The sequence below is a fragment of the Panthera uncia genome, chromosome C2 (assembly GCF_023721935.1).
Source record: "Panthera uncia isolate 11264 chromosome C2, Puncia_PCG_1.0, whole genome shotgun sequence".
Lineage (NCBI taxonomy): Eukaryota > Metazoa > Chordata > Mammalia > Carnivora > Felidae > Panthera > Panthera uncia.
The window spans coordinates 101,510,982-101,518,926 of NC_064810.1; the positions used below are offsets into that span (position 1 = coordinate 101,510,982).

The 7,945-nt window shown below is 38.6% G+C and overlaps 1 pseudogene; it reads right to left on the reverse strand.

Annotated features, from left to right (window-relative positions):
- The window catches only part of LOC125921622 (E3 ubiquitin-protein ligase FANCL-like), a 19,145-nt pseudogene extending 12,692 nt beyond the window's left edge, over nt 1-6,453 (reverse strand).
- Between the last annotated feature and the right edge of the window lie 1,492 nt (nt 6,454-7,945).

Here is a 7,945-nt window from a genome sequence, read left to right on the forward strand (position 1 = left end):
ATATATATATATCCACATATATATCCATATATATATATCCACATATATATCCATATATATATATATATATATATATATATATATATGAACGATTTATCATAAGGAATAGGCTCATGCAATTATGGAGGCTAAGAAGTCCGACATCTGCAAGTGGTAAACTTATGAAAAAATATTGTTTTCAAAATCACTGGGATTTCAGAATTATTGATAGGAGATTGTGGATTTATATAAGGGAAAGACAGAACCAATGAGTAATGGGTACACACTCCATTAATTAATTGATTTGTATAGAACTGATGCCCTTAGGAAAATATTTGTGTGTCTTTGCTAACTGGGGACATCGTCCTTATTACCCCTTTGTCCTATAAGGGAGAGGCAGCATTTTGCTCCTTACCACTGTCTCCTGGCTGGGACAAGCCCTTCCCTTAAACCCCCACCAGAGCTGACATAGGTTGGCAGGGAAGCTTAGCAGATGTGGTCATTTCTTACTGCTCTTAGAAGTGGCTTCTCTCAAAGATGCCACCACCAATGGAACCTTGCCTTGACTACCTCCCTGTTTGGCTCCCATCTATCTTGATGTCTCACGGTCCACGTCATACTTCCAGCAAGGACTGAAAAGGAGATAAAAGTTCTTCCTCTCCAGTTCCTGTCCATCCTCCATCCCTAAATTTTGCACCCCAATAATTTACAACTACTAGTCACGTGGATGATTGCCAGTAGAATTGTTTCCTTTCAAAAGAATCACCACCAAAGCAAGGCTATGGTCATCCTAAGCTCCACCCCCTCCCACCCATCAGGATAATGATGACATAATGGCAGCCAACATCAGCATATTCTGGGTTATAGAATCTCAGTGGGCATATTCACAGTCCACTCTGTGCTACATTGGACCAAGTCCAGGTCACTTTTCCAAAGTTCCAAAGGTAGATCAGGTATGCTTAGCTCTCCTCCAGTTTTAGAGGTTCTGCTCCTAATTCTCTGCACATTACTCCACAAAGAACACATATACACACCTCCAGCAAAACAAACAGAGCATGGTCTAAATCCAAATATGGAAAGTAATCCTTTCTCCTGTGTTAGACACAAGTCTGCATGGTCTGGCTTTGCTAAAATACCACTCTTTGGCAAGACATACCAGTTTTACATTACAAGATAAAATATTTGGCTTAGCTTCTCAAACTAAACATCTCCATTCTGGTAGCCTCAGTTTCCCTCAAGAATTATACTTTTGTGCATCTAGATGTTAAGAGCACTACAAAACAATACACAAAAAAGCGAAGGAACTCTCCTCTTCCACTGAAGATTACTGTTGAAGATCTTGTAAAAGAACTTCTCCCATTCCTGGGCTACTGCAAGTTTTAAAGATTAGGGTACAATCTCAATACATTGTTTTGTGTGTGTGTGTGTGTGTGTGTGTACTATATTGTAATTAATAAATAATCTGTGGGGTGATACATGATAATATGTGAATAACCCATTCCTCAATATCCTCAAAACTCTTTCACCCAATAATTTTAGCATCCTTTGATGATCCTTGCCTGAATTATTTCAATAGTGGTTGCAAATGGTGATTTTTCGTATTCTATATTTTTTCTACATTTATTAGCTAGCAGTCTTTGGAAGAAGAAAGCTTACCTCCATCGCCACCTTTATTTTGAGTGTCACTATGGACTAATGGGTTCTTTTCTGACTCAAGATGATATAATACATTATCATCGTTATTCTTTTTGATGTTTAATTTATCACAAATTTGGGCAGCAGGGAAAACTTTAAGGTAATTCCTGTATCTAATTCCTGAAATCTAATTTAAAAAAAAAAAAAAAAAAGCCAGGATTTTTCCTAACCTCCAATTGGTATCTCTCTTCTCCCATAGTGAGGAAAAATCTTCTGATTTCCAACAGTTTTCTTAACACATACAAAATAACTTGAGAATTTCTTCACTGATAGCACTATAAAAAACAAACCTACAAAGAAAATGTCTTTATTTATTCACAATTCTTTCTGTACTTAAAATACATTCTGTTAAGAGAGTACTGTGCTCAAAAGCAAGTTGAATGAACTTTTTTTCCTGAGTTACGGTATCTAGATGATAGTTTCATTTGGGAGCTTCGTTTGTAGCTGTGTTCAGTCTTAGGGTTTGCTTTTTAAATTTTTATTGATTTAATATGCAAAATATTTACAGTTTCAAAAGTCAAAACTACATAAAGAAGGAAGCTCAGAGAAGTTATACTCCTTTTCCAACATTTTCAGTAGTTTCTGGTTTATCCTTCTTACATTTCTTTTTAAAATAATATGCAAATATATGTCATCTTATTCCCCCCATAAGTCCGTGAATACAGAGTATCTTTCCACTTCTTTATGTCTTCTTTGATTTCTTTGAGCAATGTTTTATAGTTTCCAGTGTATGAGTCTTTCACCTCCTTGGTTAATTCTAAGTGTTTTATTCTTCCTGATGCTATTGTAAATGGAATTGTTTTTAATTCCCTATTTAGATTGTTCACTGTTAAATATCTCCCTTATTATAGGAAGGTTGACCATCTTTTCATACATTTAGGGGCTATTTGTATTTCTCTTTTGGTGGAACTCTGTTTTCATCTTCTACTCATTTTTCTGTTGTGTTGTTGGTGTTTGCCTTCTCAGTTTTTAGGAGCTCTTTAAATATTACTAACATCATCCCTCTGGAGAGAGGCTTGAATTACACAGGTGTATGCATTTGTCAAAAATCAGTGAATGTACACTTAAGTTTTGTGTGTTCGTTGTATTTAAATTTTATATCAGAAGAAAGTCAGACTTGGGTGACTGATAAATGGAGCTGCTTTTGACCAAATCAGGTATCTGGAGAATAAAAAGATTTTATGAGGTTAACTTGGACATGTTAAATTTGAGGTACTCTGGGACGTCTGCTCCCCAGTTTCCTCACCTGCCAAATGCAGACAGTGATAGTCTCCATCCCACTGATATATTAACAATCAACTCATACAGTATGTGTGAATACATTTTGTTAATGTTTAAGTGCCATATTCATGTCACATTATATCAGCCCTGCATGTATCCATAGCCTGATGAAAGGACACAGAGGAGAGACTGAAATATTGTCTGCGTTTGCACAAAAGCAGCACCATCCATCTAGTTCAGGAAGACAGGAGACGCTGGAGGAAGATGCTGAAGAGAATGAAAAATGTGGATAGTCAAGTAAGAAATATAAGATAACAAATCATCAATTAGAAATAGACCCCAGCTGCTTCTAAACATAATAAACTGTCAAAGCTTTCCATCAAGTAGAAGAAGACGGAGTTACAATGAGATTTGGGAGAAAACACATATTAAAAAATTCAACTGAGCAATTAGTAGCAGCATTTACTGTAGATTAGAAACCCTCTACAGAATCACTTCTGCCTTAGAACATACATAACGTATATTACAAACTGTTGCTACTGTTCAATTTTCATCTGCAAATTTAAAGTTAAAATATAATATGTCTTTAAAGGTGATTGCTAGTTCAAACTTACCATTAAGGAGACTGCTTCCTAACTCTTGATTATGTTTGGAAAGCATCTGGGAAGTTTAAACATCTGATTTGTTAGACAGTATTTGGGTGTGAAATGTAATTCTTTGATGCATGCTGTTCTTCTAGAATTTATAGGTAGTGCTACATTCTTAAATTTGTTTTGCTTTTGTGAAGTAAGCAAATTACTTGACCTTAAACCTCAGTAAAACTATTCAATTAAATGCAAAACACAGCTATTGAAGATATATCACAGCAGGGGGGGGGGGTGTCGTCACTTCCCTCAGGGAGCGGATAATCTGGAGGCTGAGACACCTCTAAACAAGTACTGAGGAAAGTGAGTGAGTGCCCACAGAATCAGAAACCAGCTGGCAAGTATAAAAGCATAGTATATATATATATATAAAAAAAAAAGTACAAAAGTGTGAGATGTCAATCTAATGTCAAGGTCATCACTGCCCTTGATCTCCCTTGGTGGGGCACACAGTACAAGTCTGCCAATTAGTTCAGCTAGCTGTAGTCACAGGATCTGCAGCAACTCCCATAGAGAGCGAGAGACTATTTGCCCAACTCTTGAATCTGAGTTGGTCCCTGGGTTTCCTCTGATCAACAGAATATGGCATATGTGACCTTGCTTGACTCCCAAGGCTATGCCTTAACAAGGCTGCCAGCTTCCACCCCCACTATCTTAGATGCTGCCCAAAGATGGACAATGTAGCCTGTGAAGGAGAGGCCACACCCTCCTCTCTATGAAAGAATCCTCCAGAAGAATTGTGGCCCTCAATGGATAGCATCACCAACAGGCACTTTGGACCTTCAGCTCAGCTTACTCTCTAGCTCAGGCTTTGGAAAACTACAGTTAAGGGCCAAATCTGGCCCTCAGCCTGTTTTTATGTTGGGCCCTTGAGCTAAGACTAGCTTTTGCTTTTCAAAGGTGTGTAAAGAATGAAATAAATAAGTACCAATGAATAATATGCAACAGAGACAAAGCCTAAAATATGCGTTACTGGCCCTTTACAGAAAGTGTTGCAATCCCTGCTACAGCTGAACATAACTGTATAAACCCAAACAAAACCACAAAGGAACCATTCAAGCAACTCTCAGAATTGTGAGAAATATTAAAGGGATATTTGTAATACATGGGATAGTTTCCTCTACTGCAATGGATAGATGAATCACAAGAAGCTAAATGCTACACAGTGAACAAGGAGACTGCCTCAAAGGAAATAACTCTTAAAGGTTTTGGACTTTTTCTTCTCACTAATTTAGGATTTCTTGTCCCAATCTGCTGTCCATGGCTCTGTTTTGCATTCTAGAGAGGTTTTGGCAGTATACATACATACTATTCATGGGACATTCAAAACATTTTTTTAATTTTTATTTTTTAGAGAGAGAGAGTGTGCACGAGTTGGGGAGAGAGGAAGAGGGAGAGAGAGACTCTTAAGCATGCTCCACACTCACAACGGAGCGTGACAGGGGGGCTCAGTCCCACAACCCTGGGATCATGACCTGAACCCAAATCAAGAGTGCGACGCTCAGCCAACTAAGCCACCCAGGTGCCCCCAGAACATTTATTTAAAAAAAATTTTTTTAAGATTATTTATTGGGGTAGGGGGGAATGAGAGAGAGAGAATCCCAAGCAGGCTCCATGATGTCAGCACAGAGCCCAACGCCGGGCTCACTCTCACGAACCAGGAGATCATGACCTGAGCCAAAATCAAGAGTAGGATGCTTAACTGACTGAGCCACCCAGGCTCCCCCTGGTGCACCCCAAAACATTTTAAAAACAAGTACTGGACTACAACTTTTCTAAAATAAAAACATAGTTTTTGTAAGATGTAATATCCACGTCCTAATACATCCTTCCAGATACAAAGGTCTTTTTTTTTTCCTCCATAGATTAACCTGTTTGCAATGGAGCCTGCCTATTTTGTTATCAATGGACCTCCTTTACTTAGTGAGGTAAATTGTCAGCCAAGGTGGGGTGAAGAATGGCTGTGATAAAGGCATCAGCAAGCAGCAATCACTTTACCCTTTGCAAAGGGCACAGCTACCTCCCAGAGCCGGAACCAGGAAAAGAATCACAACAATGATTTAGATCTGAATATGCATTAAGCCTAAATATTCATTCATTCCCCTACTACTATCTAAATACAATTTTATTGTGCACCCATTTTTTGTACACCCATTTTTGTCTCCTATATTCACCTATGTTATTTTCAGAGAACCTTCAAATTACCACAAATGATTTTTAAATGCATATTTCACTCCTCTATTCTTTCCCTTTAGCCCACAAAAGGCTTTCATAAGGAAGCAGCAGTTGAACCAAGGAATCTGTAAACTAAAAGAAATGGTGGGCCATATTTATAGTCAGTGCAAATTGGGGATGGGGAGTTATGACTAGGGTCAAAGTAAAACAGATGACCCAGCCCTACCAGATTTTGAGCAAAGGACCAATATGATCAATACTACACATCTGAATTTGCATTTGGCTTAGATCAGTGTGGTAGCTCCTTTCCAAATATGTCCCTCCTCCCCAACACTGATCCTCATCTCCTGGTAATTGTGACCTGTCTGATCTCCTCCCCTCGAATCTTGAATAGTCCTATACTTGCTTTTGACCAATAGCATGTGGCAAAAATGATGCTACATAACTTACAAGGCTCACTTTTGCCTTCCAGCTTCTGTCTTGGGACTCTTAGTATGCTGATGAAATTCCGATCAACTGTCAGGGGTAAGAGCAGACACTAACTTGCTGATACAACTGAAAAATCACTGACACAACTCACTGACTTAGACTAACTTACTGAAAATTGTCCTCTTTTGACAAGTGGGGATATAGGCCGTCTGTTTAAAACTCTCCGTTTGTCTGTGGAATAGATGATGCCCTTTGGGACTTCTCTTGTGGAAGCTGAAGTGGTCATTGTTATATAGCGCAAACTGGACATAGCTCTTGCCCAGCACAGCTTATGAACTTAAAATGGATGAGCTCACACCCTCAGATATTTATATGAGCCGGAGACCAGAGCACAACAGGCAGAGATTACACAGTGCATTACATACCCTTGATCCATTTCTATTATTAGAACAGAGCTCGTAGGACAGATAAGGCATGCCCAGGTAAATATAGGAAATGCCTCCCAGATTTTATAAAATCTTAAAACATACATCACAAGACCTGTAGGAAGCATCAGTGCTTTTACCAGAATTATCCACAGGAACTCTAAAGTGGCCCAAACTCTAAAGAGATCAGAATTTTACTATTCTTTGAATAAAGCTAGTATTTCATTCAATAAAGGTGATCTGAGGTAGCAAGAACCAGAATGAACCAGATGATTACTCTACCCACCCAGGCAATGGATTTCTAACCAGTGTTCTCCTTGCAGGAATCTAAGACTTTCTCCTACAAAGAGTTTCAAAGCCTCTACCCTCTCAGATTACCTATTAACCACAAAAGGGAAAGTAGACTTTGTAATGGACCATACAGAGAAATCTAAGGACAATTCAGATTTCAGTTATTGATACTGGAACAACCCATTATATATTTAAAAATTAATGTGTTTAATATTTAATACTATGTTCTTCTTGATAAGGAACAATATGAATAGCACCTCCTAAAGTCCGGATTCTTGACATCTAATCAAACCTCTTGATCCTCCTTCTAGGGAGTTAGAGAAAAGGTTAAAGGACATCAGGAGGGAAAAAAAAGGTCTAACAAATGGAGAACGTAGAACTCTCTACAAGGTAACTGGCCTAGACTCTCCAAAAAGTTAATGCCAAGAAAACAAAAAACGTGAGGGGGATTGTTCTGCACTAAAAGAGACACATATAACAAATGCAATGTATACATGTTCATTGTACTATCTTTCTACAAAACCAATATATAACACATCTTTTGACAACTGGAGAAATTTGTATACGGGCTAGATATTAGGTTATATTATCAAATTGTTAAGGTTTTTAGATGTGATTAAATTTCTCATGTGGTTGCATGAAAGAAGGTCTGTCTTTATTCTTAGGAAATGCAGGCTGAAGTATTTAGGAGAGAAAAAGCAATTGTGGCAAAATGTTAACACTTACTCAACCTTGGAGTTAAGCACTTGGGGTGCTCACTGAACTGTTCTTTCAACTTTCTACGTGGGGATGCCGAAGCCACACTGTTCACAGTCCCACAGCCAAGCGGCCAGAATGGGGAACGGTTTTCAAATGGCACTATGCCAGGGGTGCCGGGAGAGTAGAGGAAATATTATTTCTGGATTAATTCAACCACCTCCACCCAAAGACCGGTATGACCAGAACCCATACAGCAACACCCAGGTACCACGCCTAAAAGCCTCGCCACTTCTTCCAGGGAGCACTAGTTAGTGACAAGTCTGGGTAGGACAGACTTTCTCTGAATTCTCCAGACCAAAAGAGTTTCAAGATGCCCGAAAGCAATCG